General features: G+C 38.8%; 1 long non-coding RNA gene across 3 annotated transcripts; it reads right to left on the bottom strand.

The window, feature by feature from the left end:
• Positions 1 to 573: 573 nt before the first annotated feature.
• LOC139606306 (uncharacterized) lies at positions 574 to 5,250 on the bottom strand. 3 transcript variants are annotated; one of them, XR_011684597.1, is made up of 6 exons: positions 3,619 to 5,250; positions 3,426 to 3,518; positions 2,779 to 2,913; positions 2,418 to 2,504; positions 1,681 to 1,878; positions 574 to 1,250 (listed from the first exon to the last, which is right to left on the bottom strand). It is a non-coding gene; the product is annotated as an uncharacterized lncRNA (long non-coding RNA). The 3 variants fall into 3 exon arrangements; XR_011684598.1 differs by having other exon boundaries at positions 2,418 to 2,913; positions 3,619 to 3,652; positions 4,092 to 5,250; XR_011684596.1 differs by having other exon boundaries at positions 2,418 to 2,913.
• Between the last annotated feature and the right edge of the window lie 12,348 nt (positions 5,251 to 17,598).

Here is a 17,598-nt window from a genome sequence, read left to right as displayed (position 1 = left end):
TGCACATGTACACACACAGAAACGCATAAATTAACACAAAGACATATGAATAACCGTACCCTTTTACCAACTCAAAGACACACTCTGCAAATTGTTTTCTTTCCTTTTCTCCTCACAGATACACTATACAACCAAGTTGCATCATAACTTGGTTGTATAGAGAGATGTCGACAGGTTTGGTGGGTGGAACGTCTGCTGCACCACGACTCTACTCATACACACCTCCTTTATTATTTGTACCCATAAAACAAAAGATTTACATCAAGGTTTTTCATGGGACTATTTTTTGGTGTTTTGGTGTGGTAACGTTCTAAAGTTGCTACTGATATTCCAAGTGAATGTAAAACGTTAGAGTTAGCTTTACAAGTGTTGGTCGGCAGGTTTTGGAGCTGTATCCGTACACTGTAAAAAAAATTCCGTAGAATTTACGGTAAAATACTGGCAGCTGTGGTTGCCAGAATTTTACCGTAGAAAATACAGTCAACCGTAAATTTGGCAACCGTAAATTTCACAGTAGAGAACTGTTATTTGTTTACGGTAATTTGCTGTAAAAAATAACAGTTATAGAAGTAAAACTGTTTACAGTAATTTGCTGTAAAAATAACAGTTATTATATAAACCTGTTTACGGTAAATTCTTTTAAAAATAACAGATATACTGTAAACCTAATTACAGTCCAACAGTGAAAAAACACGGTAAAACTGTAAGATATAGTACGGTATTTTATTGCAAAGTTCAACTTTACGGTAAAATACTGGCAGCTGTGGTTGCCAGAATTTCACCGTAAAAAATATGGTACAACACATATGGAATTACAGTTTGTTGGCGTAGATTTTACAGTCAGCAAATGCAAATGGTAAATTATAAAGGAAATAACCAATTAAGCCCATTGTAAACCAAAGTACAGACTATAATTGATAAACTTTAAGAACCTCTCTTTGCATATACACATTCTCTGTGAAAAACAGAACTTGTCCAGTATACTCACAAGGCAGTTTTGACATCTTGAAAAGACAGTGTGTGTCCATACATATGAAGGATAGTCCATAGAAGAAATAAACATCATGAATCACTTGCCCTGTGTTGATCAACACTAATGAGTCACTGAGTCCAGACTTAGCTGAAGAGGGCTCTTAACATGGACATGGTGTTCAAGAAACTGGAACTTAAAGCATTCAGCAGTCACCAGTTCTGCTTGAAGACTCATATGTTGTCCATCTGGTGTCCACTGTAGACTGGTATGATCCTGTCTGCAGCCAGAAAACAGAAACAAAGCAAAGGTTAGATTGATGCAGTGCCTGAGCATGATGCCTACATACCTACCTACGAGATAAATTCAGCCTTCTGTTGTTAAACTGAGCTCCAATGAGCTATACATAGAATGAAACCAGCACTCTGGAATATAGTTTTGCAGGTCATCAGGAGTATTTCATTTATTTTATTGTATTAGTGTGAAAGGTAGAAACAGTCACCGTTCAGGACTAAGTGATCATCAGTATTTGTTTCACCCTTGTTGAATTGCAGCCTAAATCCTGAATCCTGTCCATAATACAGATTTTTTTTCTACTGTATGTTTGTATGAAGCTGTTGGCACCGTGCACTTGAGGGAGATCGATTGAGTGAAGTTTGAGTTGTGCTTGCATCTACTCATTTGCTACACTGACTTAAACCATTGCTTACCTCTAATTAGCCTTGACAAGACTGGTGTTTGAGTCATTGGGTCCAGACTTGACTGAAGACAGGTGGGACAGAGTCTCATACAGACATGGTACAATGTTAAGGAAACTGGAACTTTGGGCAGGTGTTGTCATCATTCCTGCTTGAAAATTCACCAGCAGTCTTCAATCAGGTGTTTACTGTGGACTGGCATGAATCTCTCTGCAACCAGACAAAGAAAGACAACAAAGAAAAAATTGTTAATGATCATAATGATAATTATTATTATATAGCACTTACACTGTTGCAAAGTGCTTCCCGCAACAACAACAACAACAACAACAACAAAAAACAAAACATTAATTAAAGAAGTTGGAACAGAAAAACAATTAAATGGTGAATGAAGAGTAGGTTTAAAACATCTCATAAAAATGCCAACCTATAAATATGATTTCAGGAGGCGCTTAAAACATTTAACAGATTTAGCAGATCTAATAGATTGAGAGAGATTGAGGGAGAAACTGTGGAGGCTACAGCTGAAAACACACAATGCTTTTGATTTGACATTGACTCAGTGATTTTGATTTTTTTAAGGATAGTTCCGAGGATTTACCCTTAAGGAACTCCAGATAACAGGGTAGTAGACATATATGGGAGACATAATTATTGATGTGGCCATGTAAGTATTTGACAGGTATGAAGAAACAAAAACATTTAATGGCAGCATCAGTTCAGAAGCCTATCTATTTAAATGTACTCACTACTGATAACGATGACAACAAATCAGAGTACTGGCCATACCGCATTCCTGCAAAGTTGACTGCCTTGCATTATCCAGCTGCACCGTGCTGTGGAGAAGGTGAAATTATTTGTTAAATTAAATTATATGGCTAAGGTGTTAAAGGGATCATTCTCACTTGTTATGTTATCTTTGAATTTGCCTAGATTAAGTGTCAATACATCGTAATACATCCAAGTCTCCTTGTATCATATTTTATTAAGAGTAAACCAGTTTCTCCATTATTTCCATCACAATTAGATTATGAAAGGCCTAGATTTATGCTGTGCTTAAAGGTAGAGTATGCAGAATTTAAAAAAAACAAAAAACAACAACATACGGACCTGTACAAACATAAATCTTCTCAATCATCACTCATGACCCACTAGAAGTGTGTGGTGGTCTGTTTTTCTCCTGAGACTCAGCCCTCAGCCATTGTTTTGATGTGTGGCTGGTCTCCTTCTGGGCGGCAACCAGTGCTTATAAAAAGAGATTAACATAAAGCCTTCTATTGTTAAATTAACTTATTGTTAAGTCAACTGTGCAATCACTTGTCACTATTTATCCTCGACAAGACTGGTATCTGATCACAAGGGTAGATTAGTAGGCCAGCAAAGAAGCTGATGACTCCATGTCAAGTACAACCACTAGTAGACTACCTGAAAGAAAGTGTAAGGAGATATAAGAAGACAGGATATACATCCCCTCAAGTGAAATATGAAATCATCAACTCTTTCACTCTTTCCAACACACAGGTTACAAATTACAAGCAAATGACTCAAAAACATGAGCAGCTGGGCCAGCCAAAGACCATGTAACACATATTTTTAATATCACAGCGGCCAAGGTTCAATTGTGCCTTGGGCCATGCTACATATCATCCCCTCTCTCTCCACTGTGTTTCTTGTCTATCTCTAGTGCCACTGTCCAGTAAAGCAGAAATAATATCTTTAAAAGTTAAAAACAAAAACAGCTTGTTTTTGGCATTTACATGGATTAGAGACTCGCCATTTTCCTGGCTGACACAAAGCCATTAAGTTGTTCCCTCTAAGTCCATAACCAGTCAGAACTTTGGATGCGATGCCTGAAAGGTGACAGTAGCATAATATTTAAATATTAACACTTGTTAAAGAGACAAGCTAATTTATACAAGTGCACAGATAATTAAGAGAATTTGCTCTTACCATGTTAAAAGATGTACTGGATGTCTTCAGTTTACTGTAAAGGAGAATCTAAGCAACAGTCACCAGCCTTCAACCTACTCTGTAGTGTCACAAATGCACTGAAACACAAGCTCAAATGTGCTTCAGTTTTATTAAATTGAATGCATGAATACAAAATGTTCACATAAATTTAAAAGAATATACTACTAACTAATATACTTAGTGGGCATTTCTACCCCATGCAACCCCAATGGGAGTAGGAGCAGATATACTATGCCTCCGGTAAAAATGCGCCTTAAACGCTCCATATCTGCAAAATGTCTGCTTGCACCCGGCGCCAGTGCACTTAAATAAACAATGTGGTTCATTTCTATGGAGTTTGCAATGAAGCACATAACCCCTCAAAGTCTTAACCGACTTGCTACAGAAGTTACAGCTAAACATTTTTCTAGCATTAGCAGCGTTAGCTAGCTAACGTGAATGAATGTGCTCACCTGAAGAAGAGACTCTGCTCCTGTGGGCGCGAAGAAACGGTGGGGAACTGAAATACAACATTTCTAGCCTCCGTTAAAGCTAGGGTCTACGATTTGAAAGACGAGGAGAACATTTTGAAAAAAGCGCCCCCCCCACACACTACCCCTCCCCTCTGAGCTCGTACCGGCGGCGGCCAACAAGGCCCCTTACCTGTGATATAATAAGCACGTACCACGGCCTGTCCTGATGTGTTGCTTAAATATACCATACTTTTTAACATTCTACTTTCTATAGAAATGATGGTATGATTTAATGGTTTTGTACCGTAAATTTAAACGTAAACACCAGCAAAATCTGTAATTCAGACAGAATGATACCGTCAATTTTAGGGTAATTACACGCTTGTGACATTTCGGTATTTTACCGTGAATTTTGCAAACTTTTTATAACATTCACAGTAAAATTCCGTATTTTCTACTTAGTAAGACCGTAAAATTTAAAGTTATTTACTGTTTCTTGATTTACGGTAATTCAATGTATTTACTACAGTGATATACTATTTTTGATTTTACGGTATTTTACTGTTGCTATTTGACAGTTTTTTACCGTAATTTCTATGGACATTTTTTACAGTGTAGAGTGGTACTGATCTTCTCATCTAATTAGCCTTCTCATCTTACAAATAAGCTTATTTCCAAGCTTATTTCTCTCTCAGTCACTACTCCAGTGTTTCAAAATTACAATGGATCAATTTGCCTTTCGTCATCAGTGGTTTATCATTCCATTTTCCAATCATTTCCAAGAAACTCCAATTTTGGTAATCCAGTCTGCATACAAGATTTAGCGATCCAATTGCCCCAGTTAAGCAGGGCCAGTATATGTAAGCCTTGTATAATCATCATATTGACAGCATTACCTAGACAGTGTCAAATGGCAGTGGTGGGATTTCAACCCACGCCTCCAGAGAGACTGGAGTCTTAATCCAGTGCCTTAGACAAGGTTGCTTTTCCACACTGCTGTGGTCACAGTGCTTTCAAATTGCTAAAAAGAGACCAGCCTGCGATTGAGACTGTGATTTTAAAGACAAAAGATCTTGTGGAAAACAAAAGACCAGTCAATATGAGAGTAAACACTTAGCTGCTTGGGCTGTTACTATCCAGAGGTTGGTTTCAATCCATCAACCTGCTCTTAGTGCCAGCTTTGGGGCTTCTGTCCACGATCCATGGTTTACAAAACCAATGATTTACTTGTAAGTACAACTGAAGGACATGCTGACTGAAATAGAGCTGCAAAACGAGGATCAGCAGGTAAATGCTCTTCTTAGCTGTGACAAAAGCACCAAATGTTGAAGTTTTATCCTGTCATAAGAAGTTGACTCACTCTTTTAATGATGATGGCGTCAAAGAGGAAACAAGGAGTTCAGCATTTTTAGTTCAGATTATAAATTAAAAAAATGTCTTCAAGCACCAAATTCACTTTACCAGGCAAAAAATCCCCTTTTTCTCCTTTAAGACTGGAGCATTGAGTGGACATTCACTGAAAAAATTGAAACGACTGTGCAGTTTATTTAAAGAGCATTTTTTGTCAGTCTAATTGAAAATCATGGTTGTGGGTTTAAACCTGTTTCTTTCTGTTTGCCTACAAGCAAATAACACTCCCCATAGACAAAATTAAACACAATTTTAATTTATACTCCCAACCAGAGGTTTTCATGTCACCTGACCACATGACATCACATCAGAGCATTCGCTGTCAAGTTTTGCTGTCTGCTATTAACTTGCCTCGAAATAGATAGGACCATCCACTGCTGAAGAAAACTCTTGTAAACAAGGTAAGCATCCAAATTTTTTTAATCAAAACGTTTTAATCCATTAAGCCTGAAGGTGCCCTCAAAAAAATGTTATAAAACCCAAACACATCTGAGGATTTTCTGAAAAATTTAATGTAAATCAGTGGCTTTGCCTTAGAAATTGTAATTGAAAAACCCAACACATTTGTCAAAATTCTCAGTTCAACTTTCTTTAACAATTATTGACGATGATAAACATTAGTGTGAAGCTAATGATGGACAAGAAAAGCCTAAAGTTCTCAAATGGTTTTTAATTTCATGTTTCTATCTCCTTCGGAGGCTAAGAAATAAAGGTTTTAGTGACAGTGTTGCATCAGGTGAATCTTGATAGGGGTGATATTGTCTCGCCGTTCGTCCTCCTCCAACGTGTCTCACCACCACATCAAGTCCTGACTAGCAGGTTAGCAGCTTAGTAGGTTGACATCAGTGTCTGAATCTTCCAAATTGTTGTCTTTGTTATTTTCATCAAGGTAACTGCTATAACCTGCTTCAATATTGCTCCCCTCAGGTCGTTAACTATTGTCCAAATCGCAACTTTAAACACTGAACTGCAGCTTTAAAAACTCATCCATGTACCTCAAAGACTTGGAGTGCACTTTTCAGCCACTCGTCAAGATGTCATCAGCCATCAAACCTGAGAGAAACTCAGAGAGGTATGCGTAGTTTTCCTTGTCAAAGTTAGCATAATACACATTTATAACATAAACTAGGCCTGTGATATAGTATACTCATAATTTAAGTGATAATAAAGCTGTAAGTTATATCTGTCCTCAAAATAAGTTCTAGCTAATATAATATGCCTGGAAAAAAAAACAGCCAGCTCTTTACTAATGAATTTGTCACATTATAAATACTCTAATAGCCTAAGCTAACCTATATGTACACTAACTGTACACTTTGTGTGTTTTTAGTTCATTGCATTATTTTCAGGCATACACCATGCCTCAATGGCTCCATTCAATACCACAAATACACCTACTTCAGTACACAAATAATTCCATGGCCAGCCACTGCATCCTGTGTAATGATGCACAACATGGCTCCATATGTGCCTGAATGGTGCAGCTATGTAGAATGAAAGCATTCTCTCTGATGGGGTGAGGGCTGGGAAACAATGAGGCCCTCTGCTGCAAGGAAGTTGAGACTTATGTTCGGCAGTACAAAGACAAGTAACTCTCCATGCTCTGATGGGCACGATCACAAAACACGCAGTACAGAGAGAAACGAGAGACATCCGACAGATGAAAAGAGACGAAGGAGCAAAAGGTAGCCCAAGAAGCTTCAGGTCAGATGTCTTCCAGTATCATCCCTCTGTGAAAAGCCATGAAGAATGAAATTCCCCTATGAGTGCGCCCAAATAATATCTGGAGCTGGCGCCATGTTGTGGGTGGGCCTAACAGGCCTGGACCCACTCACTTGTAAAAGTGGCCTATCCTAATGGCATGGAGAACAGGGGAGGAGTTTTCAGAGAGAAGACTGGGAATATACTGGAGGTACGTACTTGCAAAATACATCAAAATTTGTCTCATCTCTCAATAGTGTCAATTTGGTCATCACTTCTGATTGTGGAGTTAGATTAAACATTGTAGGAAGAGGATGTTTTCCTTCTCACACCCGGGTAAACTCACTATGAGGTGATTGACTCCTTTTACACTGCCAGCCTCATTTGCTTGGAGACACACAACTGCATGGAGCAGTGTTACCCAATAGAGTGACAGAGCACACAGACACAGCGGAGAAAGAATGAGCTGCTAGCAGACAAGCAGACTGGTAATGAGACACCCGTCCTGTCTCATCCCAGGATTGGTGTTCCTGTAAGTTTCAGAGCCTTCGTGCGAGACACTTTGGTCGGTGATTGTGTGTTTTGAAAACCTATTTCAGGGCTGCAGCTCACTCTTTCATCCCCATGCAGTGTAGCTGCAGTGTTTCTGGTTATACATCTCTGTGCTGGAGAAGTGACAGGCGTGTTTACATTGTCTATGCTCTGAAAGACGTCACAGCACAAAATTAGCATGTTCACCTGAGTGTTGTGTTGACATCACTGCCAGAGCCGGCGCTGATAACTGCAGAGTTGTTTAACGCGAGAGTGAATGCCAATTGAACCCTTTCCCTAGACCTGCTAAAATTGGGCTTTTGTCAAAAAAGATTTTTGGTGGAAAAGTGGAAAAGTGGCTTGAGTTTGACTGGCCTTTTGACTTGTGTGCTCAAAGCATTTGTAAATCACAATTACTGCAAGTCCAAGTGCCCATTTATGTATTGTGTAGTGTTTGTATCTTCAGTCAAGTAGCAAAATTGGAAAGAGCCTTGACGTGAATCTAAAAAAACAGTGTCAGCTGAAGTGCCTCCCATGGAGAAGACATGGACAAACTTATCAAAGAGGATCTGGTAAGTAGTTTTGCATTAATTTCTGAAACTTTAGACAAGATAAAACACTGAATATTTAAACATACAAGCTTAAATTTATGGTCTCAGGTCTTACAACAATACGCAGGATTACTGTACATTCATGTACATTTACCTATGCCTATGATTATTGTGGAGTTCTCTGTCCGCCAGTGGTCATCAGTCAGATTTTTTTAAAAGTTGATATGTCTAATACAGAAACTAAGATCTCTGCGCTTGTTTATATTTTATATTTTGGAAAACACTATAGAGCGTGGCTATATGGACTGTAATATATCTTGATATTTTAATTAAAGTGTGAAATATCTGCCACTTCAGAACAGCAGTAGCAGCAGTGCAAATGGACCAGTGAAAGCTTTGACATAAAGTGATTATTATTTCAAGCCAGATTCTAAAATAAGGAAAATATGAAAACACGAGGCTGTTGTATCTTCTAACATTATAGTGAATATTTATTCAAGTATGTTTGTCACAGTAGATGTTATTGTTTTGGTGAATAGCTATTTTTAATACTGCAAGTCATTACATTTATTTTACTAGATTTATTTTTATTTATTTTAAAATTTAAGTTTTTTTTTTTTTAGATTTGATTGGGTGAGATTGGATTGTTTGTTTAGATTTTTCTATAATAAGTATAAATTTCATAGTATAACTTATCAGGCTGAACCAGAGCTCGAAAGGTGTACTATGACAGTGCTCGTCATCAGGGAGGAGGAGGATCTTCTCCAGCCACTACAAGACATTGGAACTGTCATTGAATGTGTGGAGGTACTTAATGACTTGCCATCAGTCTCACATGCATGTGCCATGCTATTGGGCCTCACCTACTGAAAGCTCTAAACTTGAGCTATAGAGGTGAGCTGCAATACGCCTTTGTGCACTGCAGAAGATGTTTGTGGCGGTAAAATGAGTGTGCAGCCTGAGTGGACAGATACAGCATGTTCTTTGTTCTGTTTTGTAGCTCGCTCAAAAGGTTTTCACCAGGAGCCAAACAGAGGTCTGCCCCTCTTCAAATCAAACAGATCTTGTGATTATACCCATTAAAAGCACTGAATAAAACTGCCAGCTGTAGGCTACGGCAGACATGAGACATCAAGGAAGGGCTGCAAGATGACATTGCTGTGTTTCGATTGTTTTTTCTGATATTGAATTTATAAGCCAGATTCTCGGGAGGTTTTTACTGGCAGCCGAAAAATCCATGGAGGTTTCCTCCTCCCCACAACAAGCAGCGCACCTGGTAGAGCACATACCACAGAGGCTTAGTCCTAACTGCAGCAGCCCGGGGTTGAATCTGACCATGCCCCACACGTCATCCCAATGCACATAATACCCCAGAATCCAGAGATGTAGTTGCTGAGATATTTCAGACTATGACCCATATGTGATGAAATCTGGACTGGATATGCTCCGATCATGGCACTGTAAAATTTCATATCAAATCATATCTTGGGGTTTTGGCATAGTGCTGTGTTTTAATGGACTTCACAAGTGACCTTTGACTCAGTTACGACACCAATAGTCTGTGTTGGTTTGTGTGTTCAAATTACAAGTAGCTAAGGCACTGCGCTTAAGTCATCATACTTTCCTAATCAAGGTGGTAGGCCTACTCGCCTTTTGATGATCCAGTGTGCTGCATGGAAGATTTAGTGATCCTACTGGGTGGGGTGTAAAAGAACCTGAATTATTGTTTGGCAGTGCATCTGTAGATGTCTAATCTGCCCTGGCAGTGGCAGGATTTGAACCCACACCTCCATAGAGACTGGAGCCTTAATCCAGCGCCTTAGACCACTCAGCCATACTACCTGTACTGTGATGTTTCTGCTGCCAAATTAACCAAAGTCATAAAGTGGAACTGACACAAGCCTTTGAGGAATCTTATTGAGGTTCAAAGGTGTGTTGTATGGAGAAATAGCATGAAATCAGTCCTGTATCCTGTATGTAAAGTCATCACTAAAGGTGTCACAGAGCTTATACTTGGCAGTATACAGCAGGAACAGAATCAGGCGATGGTGCACTGCCTCTTTCTGGCTTGGCAGCCATAAAAAAACAATAAATAAATTAAGACTGAGATGCAGCACTCTGCACTTGGCCATATGGTCTGCCATGGTGGCCGATTTACAGAGGCCAAGACGCTAAATCCACCCTGACAAGAGCCGCATCAAACTTTTACAGCCTTGTAAGCGATCTGCTGCTGCTGTTCAGGGGAACTGTTTTATTGGACAGCCTAAAGTTGCATGGTAGTGAAAAATACACACACACACACACACACACACACACATTCATCACATCTCCCAGTGTTTCAGGGTAGAAAAAGCTCTCATTGTCATACACCTTTCATGGCTGTCCATCTTCCACCCCTCCACGTCTACTTCATTTCCACATCTTTCACCTTAATTAATGCCTCGTCCTTACGAGACAATTCCTTGTCAATTTTCCAAATAATTCCTCTTGGGAGGAAGCAACAGCACAGCCGTAATTAACCAACATTAGTTCACCAGTGTGCAGTCAAAAAGTGGGACATTTACCATGGCTGCAGTGTAGATGGCTCGCTGGTTAATTATGCTGCTCTCTCCTGAGAGGAACAATTGATGAAATGACGTTTTCTGTTACTGCTTGCTTTTTTTTTTTGCTTTACCTCTGTCTGTCAATCACCCCCATGAAGCAGCTGCACACACTAATTATTCAAAATACAATTAAAGTCATCAGTGGAAACACGGCCAACATGGGTGGAATTGCACATACAGTATCGAGCAGTGACACTAACAACCAATTAAAATGTGCACTTTTGTTTCTCTCAACAAATACCAATAAACCATCATCTGAATTCATGGAACAGAAATATGTAGGTGAGGACTGCATGCTGGATGCTGGTGAATCAATCACAACACTTATTAGTTGAAGTCCAGGAACGCATCTTGCATGGCAGGAACTGCATGCACATGTAAATAGTTGACATGAAAGCATGCGAGGAGAGCTACCTGGGCGCTCCTCAGAGTAATCACGCTGAAATCTTGGTCTTATTTGTTCTGGCATGAAAAGCAATCTTGGACCGGATGAATGAAAACATGCTGATATGAAACCATATGGGTCAGACACACATGAACTGTCTCTATACATGGTACTGAAGTACAAAGAATCTAGTTATTTCATCTACACACATTCACAACCTTCATTAAGGCACATCTCAAGAGGACTAATGGATGGGTTTATTCAGGCAACTTTAAGAAGGGATTGTGGTTTTAAGTCCATTCCAAAGTAAGTGATCTTATGTTGCTATAGTGGAAATGTTATTTTTGTTTACATTTCTTCTTCCGTTCATTATTTCGCTTTTCTTTTTTTTTTTTTTTTTTGCTTTAATTGGTCATATATAGATTCAAACTGTCACAATCTGTTCTTCCGTTCCCCTGCGTTTGTCTTCAGGCTGTTTTTTTTTTTTTTTTTTTTTCTGTCCCTCAGACAGGCCATTCTTCACCCACACACCTGACATCCTCAGTCTTTCCTCCTGGTTTCCATTTACCTGTCTGCCCCGCCCATCTACTCACCTGTTCCACATCTTTAATCACCTGAGTTTCCATCCTCACTCACACCTGAATCCAGTTCCCTCACTACCCATTTTATTTACCTGCCATTTCCACCGACTCCTCATCGTGTCATCTGTTTTTGTTCCTGTTCTAGAGGTTTTTCCATTTGTTTACAACCACAGACAATAAATCATACCTTCATGAAGAGTATACAGTTCGGGTTGTGTTCTTTCTGTTATTCAGCCTACCCTCACTGATACAAATGGGGTGGACAAAAAATACTGTCAGTGTAACACAACACAAATCAACAGCACCACAAGCTGCAGCCTCCAAAATGACCATAAACTTGAATCAGCAGCTCTTTAAAACAGATTCAGCACAAACTGAACATTATGACCCTCGTGAATGTAAGATTTATTGCAGCACTGTTTTATCAGACCGCATCGGTTTTAGTTAGGTGGACCCAAACTGGCAGCTTAGTGTATGATCAGCAGTGTGAGTGGTTATCACGCAGAATAGCTTAAGAAGCAGTGCAGGAGTGCAGAATAAGTTTACCTCAGCAAAGTGTGTGCGGTAGTAGGGAAATGCTAGAAAGTTTGAGAAGCTATACAAAAAGCTTAGCACAGACAGTTTGTGAATTATGTATAAATAACACAATAGAAGGCACTGGAAATAGTATTCCTTTGGGTAATACCATTTCTTTTCCTTGTGCTCATGTTTTTGGGGGCCTGAGACCTTTTTCGTCCCTTTTATCAACCACAGGTCGCTGCAAGTTATGTGATAGACAGCTGTTATATCACTGGTTACTCACTAAAAGGTTATTGATCTCTCCATAGGAAAACAATGGCTCACTGCTGGCACAAAGTGATTCTGCTGCAGTAGAGTAGCCTACAGTCACTTGATCAAAATCAGTGGCCTTAATAGAGAAACTTCCTTACAGTTCCTCTCCAGACATGTTTTGTATGTAAAAAAAACTCTGCTATGACTAATATTTTGTTAAACATGGTTTTCCCAAGTGAAAGAAAATGGAAAGTTTTCCATTTTCTTGGAAAAAGGTCTAAAAGTACATCTACTCTTACTTCCTCATTGAGAAATCTGTATCAGGCCCTCCCACCACCGCTGCTTGCAGTATGAACAGGATCAAGATGGTTAGAGGAGGAAACATCAGAGAGACTCAGCCACACATCTGAGCCTCAGTCAGACCCCGACGCAGATGAGGAGTCTTTTGTCACCAAAAGCGGCAACTAGCAGCCATATCAGAATGGTTAGTGTAGTTAGCATTTTATTTGTTCATGTTGTTTGTGTCAGCCATTGCCAATTGTGTTAGTGGTTGTGCTAAAGCAAACTCTTCCTCTCTATACTGACAGGTCTTTGGGTTTATTTTATATGTAACACTTTTCACTGTAAATTTACAGTAATTAACTGGCAGCAGCTTTGCCTGTAAAGTACTGTTTTGTTTTGTTTTTTTTTTCATACAGTTTCTTACTATGTTTTAGAATGAGCAGTGAATTACTAGAAATGGAGACTGTGCAGTTCTTTACTGTATTCTTTTACAGTGTGTAAATATTTGAATCTATGGTATGTATTTTGTATTTAAAGAACAATGTTATTTTGCTGCTGCTGCTGCTACTACTACTACTAATAACAATAATAATAATAGTAATAATAACAATAATAAAAGTAATACTTATAATGATAAATGAATAAGGGACAATATTCACTGTGCAGTTCCTTTTCAAATTTTATTGAAATAAAAACATGGCACCACTGCAACAGAAGCAAAGCTAAACTCAAATAAACTGTAACTCTCTACCCGTTTTCTTTTCCTTCTTTTGTTATTTCAAAAGATTGACAATTTTTTATTTAAGTGACAGTACATACAATATTTGGTAACTCACTGTGACAATTTCGCTTCTATGAGAACAGAATATCAAACAGTCTATCCTTGAAAAGAATTTATAAATGCTTTATAATTAGGTTTTTAATTCAGTTAACATTTTATAAATCATAAACAGACAATTATAAAGAAGTTATAAGGCTCAATATTTGGCATGATCAAGTTAATCTTACTAATGAGTTACTACCATTAAACAGCAAAAGGGCTCCCTTTTACCAGTTATTTGTAATGCGTTCTATCAACACTTGTGATTATATTATTGTTATTTGATATGATAACTGATGAAATGAAACTTTTTAACCATTAAGATTTGCTGACAGTGGTCAGTTGCTAGTTACTTAACAAATATTTGAAGCAGACAGGTACAAATGCTAGATGATGGAGAAAACAAAGAAAGCTAAGTAACTAATGAGGTATGAGGTTTAAGGGTACAGATAAATGTGGGCTTGCCGTTTGGCAAGCAACAGCACACTGTTGCCCTTTTTATCTGATGTGTTATAACAGCTTCTAAATGATTAATAAAGTGTTCACAAGCTAATTAATAAACTAGTCATAAACCATTTATAAATCCTTTCTTATTGTAAAGTGGTACCTCAAAGTGTTTTTAATCAAGCTGCTGCAGAACAACAGCAATCTGGTTTGCATGAGTGTATTACAGTAAAGTCAATGCAAAGCAATCCTTTAACTGGTTTTTCCTGTTTTCTGAACAACAATACGTGAACTCCAATAGTTTCAATAAGAAAAGTCCCTGGGTTTTTACTCACTGAGCGAGTGAGTGAGTGATCAGACAAAGTCCCACTTGAAGTCAATCAGCTTTCTGATAAGTGCCTTCTTTTTGACCACCTTCCCGCTCTTTTTGCTCTGCACATGTCTTGCTTTCATGCCTCTCTCAGGATTAATGTCAATGCAGCTTCTGAAAAACAGTGTAGAACAAAAACTCTTTTAGATGACATCAGTCCATGAATGTCACATGACACATCAAGCAATGACTTGTTCAGTGTAAAGTGGTAGGGTAGAGTATTGAATCATATGATTGTCACATTCTACTAAGTAGGTATATATCAATTCACATCAATGATGAAAATAAAAAGAAGAATGTGATGGGAAGAAAATGAATGACAAGAAATTAGGAAGCTTATGCAGTCTTTAGCTATCTTAATTTAGGATCGAGACATTGACTTAGGAACTATTCATCTGTAATTTTTTATTTTTACCTAAATCGAGTCCTAACCCTAATTACCACAGTTACCAAACAGTTAACATAGGATCTTCAAGTTAGGAAGTTTCTGTGATACAGCCACAGGAGAACTTTTCATGTCCAATCATGATGCAACTTTGATATACAAGCTACGTTCCTTTGAGGCAGTGTCACATCTAAAGGTTATGACAGTTGCAGGATAAATGCATGTTGAAGGTCTGCCTTGCTCGAGACAGTTTACTAATGTCTATGACAGATCCAGTCAGTGACACTGAAGGCTTCAATTACAAAGTACTTACATATTTTATCTGCACACCATCTGGTAGTCAAGATTTTGGGAATAAACCAAGATTTGCCCACGATTGTGCCACTAATCTGGGGGATATTCTTGCAAGAGCTGATGAGTTTTCACCTTCTCGACTCCCTCCCTCCAGGCAGTTCCCCCTGGTGGAACTGTACCACTTGCTAAGCAGTGATTAAGGGGGGATTCTTCTGTTAATCTCTATTCAGGGTGGAAGATGAAAGTCTGGGATTGAAAAACCTGTACTACTCAATTCACTTTTATTAAAGTGCCCATGTGGCTTCTACTTTGTTGGAAAGTCAAAAACATAATTCAGGATATGCCTGACAGAATATAATAATATCAAAAGCTGTGATAAAAGATCTCCAGCAGCAAAACACTAGAACAATGGGTCTCTTAAGTGCTTCAATTACGGTTTCTCAAAAATGAGTTGGACACCCTACAAGGAAATGGGGGAAAAAAATGTTGCAAGAAGAACCGTTCAGGATCAGACAGACAGACACCAAACCCACAGGAAGTAAGGAAGATCCATAATTTAACAGTTTTCTCTTGCAGTATTAATGCCTCTGCACACAGTCTGTTTAATGGCAGGATAACTTTGACATTTGATTTGTTGATGTGTCCAAAGCTGATGGACATTGATGCTGCAGCAACATGAGTCATTCTGCATCTTTAATAGAGACAAAAGTGTCTAAAACGGATTAAAAAACACACATAAACCTTTAAACCATTTGCCACATGAAGGGGCCCCATGCAGGGACCTGTTCTTATGAGAGAATATCACATGCAGAGAAAAGACGATGATGAAACATTCAAAGCTCTCATGAAATCCTCTTAATGCTGGTGTTAGGTGTCAGATTGTTAGAGTCTCAGCAATTATTTTATTGATCTGTTTAAACAACACATTTAATGTGACGATTGCTGCCTCTGACTGCACTTTTGAGAGTGCTCTTAGGTCTTTGAAACAACTAACGCAGAGTCTACCCTTTCTGTCTGTGGTTTATGGTTGGCTGTCTGTTAGACATTCCTTTACTGGTTCAGAATGTTCGGAAAAAAGTTTCATTTATTTATTTTGGGCTTTTGTGCCTTTATTATAAAACAGTGGATACTGACAGGAAAGGCGGTAGAGAGAGGGGAATGACATGCAGGAAAGAGTTGAGCCGATTGGGAGTCGAAACCGGTGACTGCCTGCTATAAGAGCGTCTTGCACTCACGTGGTATGCGCCCCAACCACTCAAGTACTGGACCTCCCCAAAAAGATTCATTTATTTTAATCACATCACATAAGACAAGAGGTTATAATATGCCCCCTGAGCAGTGCTACATCTTCAGGGCTGATTGGAAGCTTCAATTGGTTACTATCATAAAGCGACAAGATGGGCCAGGGTTAGGTGGTTAATGTGCTAACTTCATTAGAAGAAAAGATGTGATAGGGACCAGAGTTAACATTAGCATTGCTTTCCACTACTGGAGACAGCTCTTGGTGTAAAGCAATAGTAAAGGAATGAATGAATCAATTTTATGTATTTGTTGACATTAAGACTGATCTCTGTCACACTACACATAGTAATTTTATATATTCTTGATAAAAAATATTGAATAGTGCAGCTTTAAACTACCACTTTTTAATTTTTTTTTCAAATGTCAATAATTAGTAACTCTATCACTTTCCTTTAACAATGAATTGTAACGTCAGAGTAGTTGGGTTCCTAGTTAATGGCTATTGCTCTTATTTCAAGTTCTTAACAATGCTCTTTCAAGACATTTGCATTAGTGAGCAATGTCTGTGGCCACAACAGCGGTATGTGATAAAACCATGTGAGATGAATGTGAATGCCAAGATGCAGCGTGTATTTCAACACTTTTCCTGTTGGTTTGCATCAAATCGGGCGAGAAAAGGCAATCTACACATGCACTGATACAAAGCAGCTCACATGAAGGCACATGGCCCCAACCCGGTCTCACAACACTACACCTAAAAGGATTAGTTCTTCGCATGGGAAGATGAATCAGATTGGAAGGGAACCAAGCAAACAGGGCCTGCCTGTTGATCAGGACGCACTGATGGCCCTGCTCTATTTCTGTAGCTGTGATACACAAGAAATCTTTATATGTCAAGCGCATATTGCCAGAACATGAAACAGAATAATGAATATTGCATGCTGTTTATCTCTGGGTTTAATTATGCATCTCATGACTTGGAGCCAGTTGGTGGTCTGTGCCTTCATCCTTCCTTTTGTCCACCCAGGGGCCTCGGAGAGCAGTCAGTGCCAGTGGGATCACCGCTGCTGATGCTTCTGTCATCAGCACAATACCTGAATTAGGCGCAGTTGTGGATGTTTTCTGGGAATTGGATCA

Source organism: Trachinotus anak, unplaced genomic scaffold (assembly GCF_046630095.1).
Source record: "Trachinotus anak isolate AG129_WGS33_773 ecotype Australia unplaced genomic scaffold, CSIRO_AGI_Tana_v1 ptg000021l, whole genome shotgun sequence".
Lineage (NCBI taxonomy): Eukaryota > Metazoa > Chordata > Actinopteri > Carangiformes > Carangidae > Trachinotus > Trachinotus anak.
Note: the sequence above shows the minus strand (reverse complement) of the source record. Positions and strands in the feature narration are given on the sequence as shown.